Source organism: Melospiza melodia, chromosome 13 (genome assembly GCF_035770615.1).
Source record: "Melospiza melodia melodia isolate bMelMel2 chromosome 13, bMelMel2.pri, whole genome shotgun sequence".
NCBI lineage: Eukaryota > Metazoa > Chordata > Aves > Passeriformes > Passerellidae > Melospiza > Melospiza melodia.
In genome coordinates, this window is record NC_086206.1 from 14,072,983 (window position 1) to 14,085,791 (window position 12,809).

Genomic DNA, 12,809 nt, shown 5'->3' on the forward strand with positions numbered 1-12,809 from the left:
CACGGACGCATCAGAGCCACGGCGTCCGGGCGGTCCGGCCCCGCCGCCTCCGTCACCGCCTCCGCCGCCGCCTCCACCTCCTCCTCGTCCTTCCCCGGCTGAAATCCGCTACCTCCCGCATGGTCCCCCCGAGGGAGAAGCCGCAAGTCGCCCACCGGCTCCGCGGGGGTTACGCGGGACCCTGCGGCATCCGCTGGTGCGCAGGGAAGTGTTTGCCGGGCCGGAGCTCCCCCCGGCCCCGCGGAGTTCGCGTCGGCCCCTCCGCTACCGGTGGATGAGGGGAGCCACGATCGCCACCCCCGCCGCAGCCGGAGCGGGGGACCAGGCTCCCCCTTCGCCGCGGGGGCAGGATGGAGAGGAGCCCTAGCGCTGACGGTACGGCACTGCCAGCCGGGCCGGGGTCCTGCCCTCACACCCTGAGGGCCTCGGGGACACGGAGCTCTCGTGGAGCCCCGGCGGCCGCCGCACAAAGTTACACCCACATGAGTCACACCTCCTGAAAGACCCTCAGGCTTGAAACTGAGGGGCTGAGAGGGTGGAAACCCTAAAATCTGGTGATATTTTGGGTTTCTACCCGTAGGTCCTGCACCAGTCATAGGGGATATGGAAATGAAAATAGAACGGTAGCATTGGTGTGCTCCAGCCTCCAAGACGGGCGTAGCTGCTACACCCAGAATTTGGCTTTATTAAAATAGTAATGGACTTCCCAGAATCGTGATTAAAAGTGACCCGTGGTCCCTGATTATAATAGTAAGGAATTGGCTATTCAGCAGATTTATCTGGGGTGTAATGAAAGCTTTCTTGTCTTCCACTAGCAGATTAATAGTTATACTCTGTCTAAGCCAGTGAACCCCAGACTGCAGCCCCCTCTTAATGTTCTTTTATTTCCTTTTTACTGCTCCCTGCAAGGCAAAGGGACGGTTCAGTGCCTAGAAAGACAACAGGGTTCAGGAGTCAGCGTAGTCTCACTCTAAATAATTTAATTACTCCTCCCTTCCCTAGTCCACAATTATTATCTATCATCTGACACAGATAAGTAAGGCAAGAAGTTTTTCAAGGGGGTAAAAAATCTTAGGGGCAAATAAAAATTAAAAGGCTGTAAAAGAAAAGGGAAAGGCGAACAATGCACTCACTGTCATACCCATAAATGTGCTAGTAAATGCAATAGTGGAGTCCAATTTTATTGCCACAAGGCTTATGTTTCTGATTTCCATTCTGCTTCTCTCAAAGTTTGTGTGTTTTATCAAGGAGTTGTTTTCCTTCGTTGTCACAGAGACAATCAGGCTACCAAGCAACTGCTGCACTCATCTAGATCTGATATTCATTACACTGTGTTTGGATAAAAATGAATTAAGAAAGTTGGTTTTGGTTTGGTTTGGGTTTTTTTTTTTTTGTTAAAAGTTGGCTTTTTAATTGCACACAAAGAAGATAATACCATTAGACTTTATTTCTAAACTATAAAGCACCATAGCAAAACAAACTCTCATTTGCAGGAGCCTGATCTTCTCAGCTCTTTAATTATGTTTGTCTCAACTCTTTGTTTGGCTTTTGTCAAATACAAACTATTCTAAATCTATTACCTGCTGAAGCTACTGACAGTGTTGCAAAGCAACAAACAAAACCAGTCTGCTGCCTTCTGGGAGCTTAACAGCCTGGTAGGCGACTTCTTTGTTTTTAAGCCACTTATACAGCACTGATAGAAGATAAAAACATAGATGACATCCCCAGAATATAATCAAATCCTTACAATATGAAACTGATTGTTGTTACAAAGATAACACGTACCAGAAAGCAGACATTAGATGGTAATAATGCTAAGTGATTTACAAATGTGCTGGTGCCCTGTGTTCTGTGGTGCAGGATTTTCAGGCAGATGGGTGTTTGCAACAGTCTCACACGTTGATCAAAAGGTGGATTGAGTGTGAATGTAAAAGATGCAGCTGATTTCAGTTGTTTGTAGGCTGCATTTTAACCTCTCCCATGATTGAATCTACTGTAGACAGCATTGACTCCTCAAAAAAAATGGACTCATAAACTGTGAGCTAATTATAAAATTGCCTTTAGAAACAAGGAATATATGAGAACTGATAAGGCATAGGGAAATTAATTATTAGGCATATGCTGGAAGTATAGAGAATGACATTTTACCTTAGAACTTTGAAAAATATTTATTAGAAAAAGTGCCCATTTGGGGGTTTCAAAATAGAAGTTCGCCACCCCGATTATGAGAACTTAAAACACTGTAGAGGTTGGTATGAGAGATCCAGGTTAGGACAGCATCATAAGGCCAGACAATGCTTCTGAAATGTTTGCATGTGAGCAGAAGCAAACCTCAGAATAATCATGCAGGTAGATATTTTTGTTCATTTTGGTAAGGTTCATATTTTATAAATCACCTTTTCCATTTTACTATGGAAGCGAAATGTAAGTCAGGACTCTTTTATTTCTTCTCTTGTTACAGATTACATAAATTGTGTGGCTCTTCCCTGATGCTCCATAAATGGCCACTGGTAAGTTGTGTTTATACAGGAGTGTGTATTCTCTAAGTGCTAGCTGACAAAAAACAGCTAAAAAAGATTTTGTTTCCACTAGGGTTTTATCTGATACTATTTAATCAATTTAAGATCTTATCTCCTGCAGCTAATGAGAACAAAGTCAGACTGAGTTTGGTTAAGTCTGTGAGTTTTGCCCCATCTCCTTTTTTGTGTCTGACTAATACTGCCACTAGATACATCTTAGAAAATGTAATTCAACTCAAAAAGCTTGAAGAATAAACTGATTAAATGCCCCTGAACAAACCAAATTTAAATAGCATCAGATTACGGGAAACCAAATCCACACAATATTCATTAAATGGGTTTAGAACATGAAACAAAACCAAGGTAAAAATTGCTATTAAATCTGAGTGAATTTGAAACCTTATACATCAGCTTTGTGCTTGTTCACACGGTCATTCTGCTGAGTTTAAGCATATCCTCACAGCATAAGTCCCCCAAGAATGTGTTGCTCATGCACTTAATTAATGGAAGAATGAGCATGCACTGAGCTCCTTAAGGGTCAGCACTGAAGGGGTGCTGTGTAAATGTAAGCACTGCTCATTGCAGCTTGGAGCTTATGATGGAAATATTGCTTCCAGCCATGTGTTTGATGGCTTATGCTGGTTCCTTTAGAAATTCGACCACACAGAGTGAGTCCTGGGACCACTTTGATGTTCGTTTGGAAATGTACATTCTGTTGACACAGGAGTTATTCACAGGGGTCATGAAATTATTCAGGACAGTAAATCTGGAAGTTTAGCCAGATCCCAGCAAATGACAATTTTTATAAGCACTTAAAAGCAAACATTATTTTTTGTTAGTTTTTCAACCTTAATAATTTTGAACAACAAACAGTATCAACCACGTATTTCAGGAAACAGAATCAGTTCAAAAGCAAATGTAAGTGCACTTGTTTCTTTTCTTTGGTTAAAGCTGAGTGACTTTGTTTACAAAAACAAATTCACTGATCCTTTGCCCTTTGTTTTTACCTTCATCTTTCTATCATACAAATTTCTGCAGGAAGTGGTTTAAGCAGGGTAAGTGTGTGACACAGTACAGATGAGAGTGACTATAAGCACCAAAGTGCTATGCAATTAAAGGAGAAGGTCTAAATTTAGCTTTCTATATTTACCTTCCCCTGCTCCTAGCTCCATGTCTCCTCCCACTCCAGCCTTCAGCATTTGACTGGTGCTGGCACTTGCCCAGCCCCCTCTGCAAGGCAGTTCTGCTCACTAAGCTGGCAGAAAACAATACCTTTATGAAGGTTGGTTTTTTACTATCAAAATCACAGAAATACAAACGTGGAATAAGCTAGGAGCAGAGGAGGAGTTGGTAGAAAATATCCCTTTAAGGAACAGAAACTGTGGGGTGTCTCTGTCTTTTCCAACTGCAGTCATTTAATACTCTGAAGATCAACATTAGTCCTTCTTTTATGGAAAACGTAGCTTCTATATACTAAAGTTTTTAAAAACAGATTGTAAAATGAGCTTTGACATCCCATCTTTTAATTTTATTTGTCCTATTTGGTTCTGTTGCCTTTCAGGTGCCTTTTTCTTTTCACTGCCTTATCTACTCTCACCAAAGTTTATTATTTGCTTACACATATCTTTGTTGCACATTATTGCAAGCTGGTTTTGTTCAGTGCTGTCCATGCTGCAATGCAGAAGTGGTAATAGATGTCTTCTAAAACATGGACAAGTTTTCAAATGTTAACTTTGTTAGGAGGGCAAAAAAACACCAGCATAGATATGTCCATCTTCAGGTAAACTTCAAAAGTCCCTGGGAGTTTTTTATCACTATTTTGATTAATGCCACAAACATTGTATTTTAATTTTTACATTTCTCTTAATCTTCTCTATTAAAAGGGGAATGAGCAGTACATAAATTTTTTCCCAGTCAATTTTGGGAGTTTATTTGGAAAAAATAGTCCCTTGTACATAATACTTGTTTTAAAACAGATGGTTTGTGCTTAATGTTTTAGACAATGAAATCATTCAGCTTTGAGACCCTACCCTTTGATTATACAAATTGTCTTATCTATGTTGAATTACTTCATGAGCATCTGGCTATTTATTAATGAGAATGAATGAATCACAGTCTTTGTTTTCCTGGAAAACAACATGGTAGTCAGAGTCATTGTTTCACAAGTCTTATAACACTGCAGGGATTTTTTAAGATAATGCTCTTTGTCCATGTCTAATTTGAAGGCTGTTAAAAGTAATTATGTATAAAAACAAACTAATGAGGGTTTGTAGCTGTAAAAAATATCATCTTAAGGATAAGTATTTTTTTCTTGTTTCAGGTCCCAAATTAGCATGTGGGTACTATGATTGAAGAATATGAAGTCCTTAGTTATAATGTTTGTAACCGAGTTCAACAGCATTTAAATAAATTTCTTCTGGATGAGACAGTTTAAAGACATCTGTTGGGTTGGGTTAAGTAACTCTGGCCTTCGAATGCAACTGCTCAGACTTTCTTCAAAACAGTAAAGTTCCTCTCTGTTATAGATTCCCCTGCATTATTGTCAGTCCTTTGTTGATATACTTGTGGTACCTGTCTCTCTCTGTGATTAAAAGCAGGAGTATTCTGAGATTCTGATCCTACTCAGCAGTAGTTGCATTGACACTCTGCTTGCAAGCAGCTGGTTACTAGAGGCTGAAGCCAATGTCATCATTTTGTTTGTATTATCATGCTGAGTCCAAACTTTGCCATTTAAATACAACCAGATGTTCCTTAGCAGAGCCATTTTGAATGCAGAATATTACAGTACAAGCCCATCAGTGCTGATCCCACTCTTCCACCTTTGCTTGTAGTGCACTCCTGTTACTTTTCTCTTAATTACTGAATTACCCTGAAACGTTTGTACAATACAAATAAATTTGGACCTTTAATAAAAGTTCTCTGCTATTTTATTTAGAGACCTTATAATAACACAATACTTTACCATGTAGGAACAGTTGTTGGACGAACAGAAGTAAGGGCAACCTTTATTCCCTAAAATTTCAGACTTCTGGGGGATTCTGTAGTTGTATTTGATCCAAAAGTAAAATTTTCCAAAAAATAATCTCAAAGACTTTTCTCTTCTGCACAGTGTGTGCTAACCAAACATGCCAATGCATGTTGATCTCATACATTTTGCCTCTAAGAGGAACAGTCTAGTGTGTACATGTGCTAAGAGTGGCAAATAAGTTCTAATTAGCAACTTTGTAAAAGAAAGACCATGTTGTTTCACAAAATAAGATCAGAATACCTTTGAAGTTTTCACCCAAGTTCTTGCCCAAAGAACTCCATGTTCCATGAGCAAGATTTTCAGAATGTCTCACTATTTAAAAGTACACCTTAAGAACTGAGAGGTATAATATCTTAGTGCTAAAAGAACCTTTAAGAGTAGGGATTTATTGCCAGTCCATTTGCCTTTGCAGTAAATAGGATAGCTCTATTAATGGGTTTATTAGTCTTTTGTCTGCCAGCATAGTTTTTCCAATTTCAAATCCATTCTTTGCTATTATTAGAAGGCATCCAGCCCTAAAATTAAAATTATGGTTGACTTTGCTAACTTTTCAGAAATGATTTCTCAGCAGGCTATTTGTGAGTGTTTTGCACTTTGCTCCTTTGTTCCCCACTTGGCTCTTGATTACTTGGTGTGTACAGTGTCCCACAGAGCAAATCATAGTGGACTAATTAAGAGCTACCAAGAGTTTCTCAAGTTATGCAAGATCCCCAGAACTATGAAAAGCCTTTTCAGATTCCCAGTCACATACTGTGAAGTGCCATAAATCAAACTTTTGAAAACACTGAAAGCTGTGCTTCAGACACTTACAGGTATAGTTTAGTTCCAGAAGAAAGGGCTTTTGTTAAAGTTTACTGCTAGATTTTTTAGTACTTTTTTTTCTCAGCTGAAATCCCACAGGCTATAAACATTCTGAATACCAGTAACGTTGATCTAATGACACATGATCACTTATTGGTGACATTGGTGAAATTTTAGTCTTTACTTTTACATGAGCCTGGAAGACCAAGAGAAGTGAGAGCAAACACTTGGGCTTTACTGTTAGAGCTTAGGCAGGAGGATAAAGGAAACTAAACCTCGTGTGTCACATTACACTCTGGAGGTCAGGGAGTTATTTTTACCTCAGTGTCACTACTATGGGAAAATGTGGAACACCTCAGCTTAAGTGGAAACTATAGGAGATTGCCAAGTTATTTGTTGTGTCATCAGTGTCATCTCCTGCGACAAACCTTATGGCTGGAGCCCTGCAAGTGTCCTCACCCCACACATTGCTCACTTGGCCATGTAGGGTGCTCAGTGTCACACTCCATAAACAGCTCTGTATTTATCCTTACTAAAAAGGACAAATTTTATTGCTGAAGTGTTGTATCGTTGGGCAAATTGTTATTTTGTATTATTCTATGCAAGAATGACATACATTGTAGATAACCAGGAGGCTGGGTCATTAAAACAAAACCCAAAGGTTCAGATTAGGTGGTTGTACTGAAACAAATGGGAGGCAGCTACATTGCATGCTGTTGGAGTTAAATCCAATGTATAGCATACAGTAAAATTACAGCTGTGAAATCCTGATAATTGCCTTTTATTTTGTTCCTTAAAAAGGCTTCCTTTGTCCAAGAAAAACACCTGTGATTAAATAGCCAGCTGCAAAAACAAACAAGAATAATCCTGTCTACATGCCCAAGCATATGTTGAAGTCTCAAATGCTGGGTGCACCTTTCCCTCTGCAGCTGTGTCTGCACACAGTGGCTGGGACAGTTCTTGGCACTGTTACAAGCAGGAGAGGCCAGGCCACAGGCTGGGTCCTCCTTCTCTTGCTACTGAAGATGGACATAAAGAACACTGAACAAGAAATGACAGCTTTCACTGATGGGGTCTAATTTGGGTGAAGAAGCTGACAGTTACCATAAGATTTAAACCAAAATAAATAGTCTCAGAACACCTAAGAATGCAGTGGACTTGGCAGTGTTACTCAGTGATCTTAAAGGTCTTTTCAATCTAAATGCTTCTCTGATTTTAAGAATTAATTAAATTGCTATATTGATGTGCTAGTAAATGGAATACAGGAAAAAATTCTTACTAAACACATCAAAATGCAACTGCTGAGGAGTTAAAATGCTATTATATATCCTACAGAAAATTAAATGTAACTTGAGTTTTGAAAGACATAATATAAACCAGCATCCAAATCTCTCCTCTCTTGTTCATGTCATGAATTCTCTATGAAAGGGAGAGTTTTCTGTAAACAAATAAATCTGCAGGTTTGAATACCATTGCATGATTGATTGCAGTGGAGAGAAAAGGTTTTGGCCAGAGCTGCCAGACTGCATTTGAACCAGCTCTGCAGGAGTCAGAGCAGAAGGGAGGAGAGCAGAGCAATGCCTTGTTTTGCAAAAAGCCTCCCTGAGCTGAAATATTTCTTTGGCTGTAAATCTTTTAGTCTCATACAGTGTTTAATAAAACCTGTCCAAGACATGCAGTCTATCAGAAAAACAACTGAATTTCTCTATGAGCTCATACCCGTTCAGCACAAGTAACAACCTATTTTCTATTTTTTTTTCTGTTACTTTGTTTGCATTTTGATATTGTGTGTCATAAGGGGTTCTTTTTTAATGTTTCTATAAGGGGTTCTTTTTTAATGTTCCTGTGGTTTCTTGTGAAAAGAGGGAAGAAAATACATGAATGTGAAGTAGCTCTCTCAGCAAACATTTAATGGACTGGACAGAAATCTTGGTGGATAAAGATTGCATTTTAATAAAAATGGAAACATTTTCATTTTATTTGGGAGAAGATGACCAACCAAGATCTACTGCAAAGCAAAAAATGTAGAAGAGCCTTCTTTTCTTTTAAGAATTCATAACAACACTGTAAAGGGTGGAAATAATCTCCAGGGCTCTTCAATTCAAGTTATCTTTATTCCATTGTCCCAACAGCTGACCTGATAACAGACCCATGCCTTCACAGGTGGGTGTTAGTGGAGTGAATAGTGATTGAGTTACAGGCAGTTAAAAATATCCATGTTATTTACCTCCAAGCAAAAACAAGTTAATTTTTCCCTTAAATCACTTCAAATGTTTATAGTTTGCATAAATAAACTGAACAGACTGAGGGGAAAGGTTTAGTAAATCTCTGTTGTTTGCATGAATTTTGTCAACTAAAGAACTCTTGATCAGGTAAGAGAAAGTTCCATGAATATTGCTAATTTCTCTGGGTATGGGGAAGGAGCCTGTCTTCATGAAGGCCTTTAAATCCTTTTTAAGCCCCTGCTTGAAACCCAGTCCAGATTGACAAACCACAAGAACAAACCATTCCCTGGTTTTCCTCACTGCATATTCAGTGCCTCTGCTCCAGACTCTTTTGTGTGCCCTTCATCTCCTGTTTGCTAGATCAAACACACACAATTTTATCAGCTTGTCCCTAACAATAGGTGTTGAGATACTTTGGCATGTTACCACATTTTAAGGGCTAAGTTCTTATTCTAAATTACTGCCATCTAATTCATCGTGGTTGAAGGAGTCCAGAAGTTCTTTAACTGATGCATGTCTTCTCTGAGAGAAGAAAGGTCATTCTTAAAGCCCAGGGAAAATGAGTTTGAGGCTACAGATTTCTATAACATTACTTGGCATGTATTCTTGGCAAAGAGAAATAAAGGCAGGAAATAAAATACTGATCACAAATTGTATCAGCACAAGAGCTGGAAATACTGTCTAAGCTTCTGATCTACTATTTTTGCTGGGGTTAAGCAAGATGCTTGCAATTAATATGTTCTTGCAGCTGTGCTGAATTTAATGTTGCCCAATTAAATCATTAAATATGTTCTTTTCAGACCTTGTCAGGTAGTTTAATTTATGGTGGATTTACCTTCAAAATTCAGGAATTTTGTTTAACTCAGCTGACATGCCATCTGTCAGGTCAACCATGTGCTCAGTTAAGGGAATGTAGTTCCAAGCAGGCAATGAAGGAATTGCTTCTCTAGGAAAGGAACAAAATCAAACTGTGCTAGGGCCTTTAGAGCACCAGGAAAGTATTTTGCAAAGCTGGGGAGGGTCAGGCAAGGCTGTGTGCAGGAAAGGAATGAAAGGGAATACAGTCCAAGGCAAGATTTCCTGAGGCATAAAAGACCCCAGCAATCCTGGAGACAATATGTATTATGGAGGAGAGCATAGTTAATAGCTGTATAGCTCTGAAATCACTAAATAGCAATAAAGAAATCTAAATTTTCTGTGCCTGTCTTGATGATCTTTGGGTCCTTCCCTAACATACCAGGCCCACAAGTATTTATTTATGCACTTAACCTTCCTTAAAAATCTTCATATGTGATGCTCAAGTGACTAAGCCTGGGCAAGCACGAGAATTTTACAAGGTTATGTAGGACTCAGACTTGAAACAATAAAATAAGAACCCTTGAGCTTTAGCATGTTTTCATTAGTGCTTTAGGTTTTGTGCATTTTAACTACTTATGTGGTGTAAAATTCTTCTGTATATGTTAGCAGTCCATTAATGCATTTTTTAAAATTTTGTAGATTAGTATTTTATGAATATGCACTTGTTATCTTCCTCTGATGTTCTCTGGAACTGTTTTTAACAGGCACTGGTAAGAACATTTGAGTAGTATTTATAGCTTTGTTTGCCTTGCTCTCTACTGGAAGGACTAATCTCTTAAACATTTCATTCCAGCACCTCTGATTAATTTTCCACAAATCAACTTCAAACAAATTCTACTGCAGACATTCTTACACTGCAGAAACTATCTCATCTCAGATAAAAGTATGGTATAGTTAGGACAAAGGGCAAGGGACACTCATCTTTTTGCAAATCAGCAAAAGATAGCTACCAAAAGATTGCAAGCAGTTGCAATCAAGAATAAAATTACATTTCAATATATCAGAAAAATAAACATCTGCCTACTCTACACACCATTCCTTTAATAAATTTAAATAGCTTCATAAAATTTGTACAGCTTGTCATTTTTAATGACTATTAATTCTTTTCTGAGTAACTGCAACAGAATCTTTCTAATCAGTTTATATGACCAGTCCTGAAGTGACTTGGTTTTATTATTCTCCTTGCTGTTTTCTAGAGATCCCCAGGTTTCAGATTTCCTTCTTGGAACTTCAGTTGTTCTTCACATTCAAGTCTTGTTTCTTCCCATAGATACTAAAGAACAGTTTGATTCTTCTGTCTTTACTCCTGCTCAGTGCCATTTATTCTGCGTTGTTTTGTAGTATCAAGGTAACTGCAGAAAACTCAGAAATCTCAGCCAATGAACAAGCTTGGGCAGGAGCAAAATACCACAAGCTTTCAGCAGTTTGATATTTCATACCAGTGATCAACATGAGACATTTGTAACAGCTCACACTACAGGCCTTATGAGAGTGTGTTTTTTTGAGAAAAAATGCTGCCAGTTTCAGGTCACTGCATTTTAGTTTGGTAGCAAAACTTTTTGTATCAACAACAGTTTCATTTCAACAAATGTGTACCATCCCTTGAAAAATAACACACTGGAAAAGCAGACAGCTTGTGCTCCCACTGTTTTGATGCCAGTTCTTCTATCAACAGTTAAGACTGGGCTTAGGTTTGGCATCAGATTTTATTCTTAAGTAGGCAGCTGCTTCTAGAAAAGAGCCAAAACCGTTTCTGTGTCCAAACCACAGTGACAAAAATTCAGCATAGCCTGCCAGCCAGCATATCTTTCATAGGAGTGTAAAGTGTCCAGCAGAACAACTAAATGGAATGATTTTGAAAGCTGCTATTAAGTTTCAACAGTATTGCTAGTTTCTCTTTTAAAGGTCTGTAACTATTTCCTGCAGGTAAATGTTTATCTGTTTTACTGAGCATCTTATGCCTTCTAAAGAGGCAAAACACCATGACAGCAGTTCCTTTCCTCACAAGCAAGACATCCTTTTTTAGCAGACTGTTGAAATTTCCCATTTAAAGTGTAGATTTTAAAGTGAAAAAAATTCAACTGTGAAAAAGATATTTAGCTCCTTTAATAAGCAAAACTATTGTCAACATATTCTGATAGACATTGCCTTGAATTAAAATATTGTTACAATTAAAAGCAGTCTCAAAGTTCAATGAAGTTATGTAAAAAAATAAAAAGTTTATGGTTGCAGCAGCATCATAGCTGGAAACTTTGATGGAACACGTTTCTTATTTCTTAACTGTGCCCAGACCACACATCATTACTGCATTTGCAATCAGCCAAATGACTGAATTCAATGAGAAATTTGAAACTGCAGAGAGAACAAAAGCAACATAGGGAAACAAATAACGTGGTTTTGTATTTTAAGTACCTGTAGATGGTATAACAAGCTCTCATGTTAATCTGGTGCCATGAAGCTTGAAGAGACCTCACTGGGCCTTTAAAAATATATCATTATTTTCATTATAAAGAAAGTAATCTTATTATTTCTCTTTCAAATGCTGGTTTTTGCTGGGATGGAGTTAATTTTCTCCATAGGAGCTAGTATGGGGCTGTATTTTGAATTTGTACTGAAAACAGTGTTGACAATTCAGGGATGTTTTGTTATTGCTGGGCAGAGCTCACACAGAGCCAAGGCCTTTCTGCCCCTCACCCCACCAGGCTGGGGGAGGATGAGCTGGGACAACTGACCACAGCTGGCCAAAGGGATGCTCCAGACCTTGTGGCATCAAGCTCAGCTAGGGAAGGAGGATGGGGAGGACATTTGGAGTGATGGCATTTGTCTTCTTAAGTAACCATTACATGGGATGGAGCCCTGCTTTCCTGGAGACAGCTGGACACCTGCCTGCCCTTGGCAAGTGGTGAATTAATTCCACATTTTCCTTTGCTTGTGTGCAGCTTTTGCTTTACCTGTTAAATTGTCTGGCTCTCAACCAACATGTTTTACTGTTGTGGAGCATAGTTGTCTGCTGGGACAAATGTTCTTTTCAGCATCCAATGTGAGCTTGAGGGGTTCAAGGTAGCAACAGATTTTACTGGAATGTGCTGGATCACACTTGTAGCTGCTGTTGCTGTTGATCTGTTGACGGACTCCTGTGCTTGCCATGGGACTTGTTTGCCTTCTGTACATGAGTCTGGTGCTTGTTAGTAGCTGGGCTGTTGTTTTCACTGCCTGCTGTACCACTTATCATCTTCCTCTGCTGTGCCTGGGAACATTCTGATAACAGCAATGTTTCTGGACAGACTGGAACTCCATGTGAACTCAAGTCTAAGGGTCCATGACCTGAGGATGAGTTCAGGCAGCAGCAGGAGGCTCCAAAGTATCTGTGACCGTGGG

General features: G+C 39.1%; 1 long non-coding RNA gene across 1 annotated transcript; it reads left to right on the top strand.

The window, feature by feature from the left end:
• The first annotated feature begins 102 nt into the window (after positions 1–102).
• On the top strand, positions 103–5,045 carry LOC134424229 (uncharacterized). Its single transcript, XR_010029378.1, has 3 exons — positions 103–375; positions 2,462–2,510; positions 4,840–5,045. It is a non-coding gene; the product is annotated as an uncharacterized LOC134424229 (long non-coding RNA).
• The last annotated feature ends 7,764 nt before the right edge of the window (positions 5,046–12,809 follow it).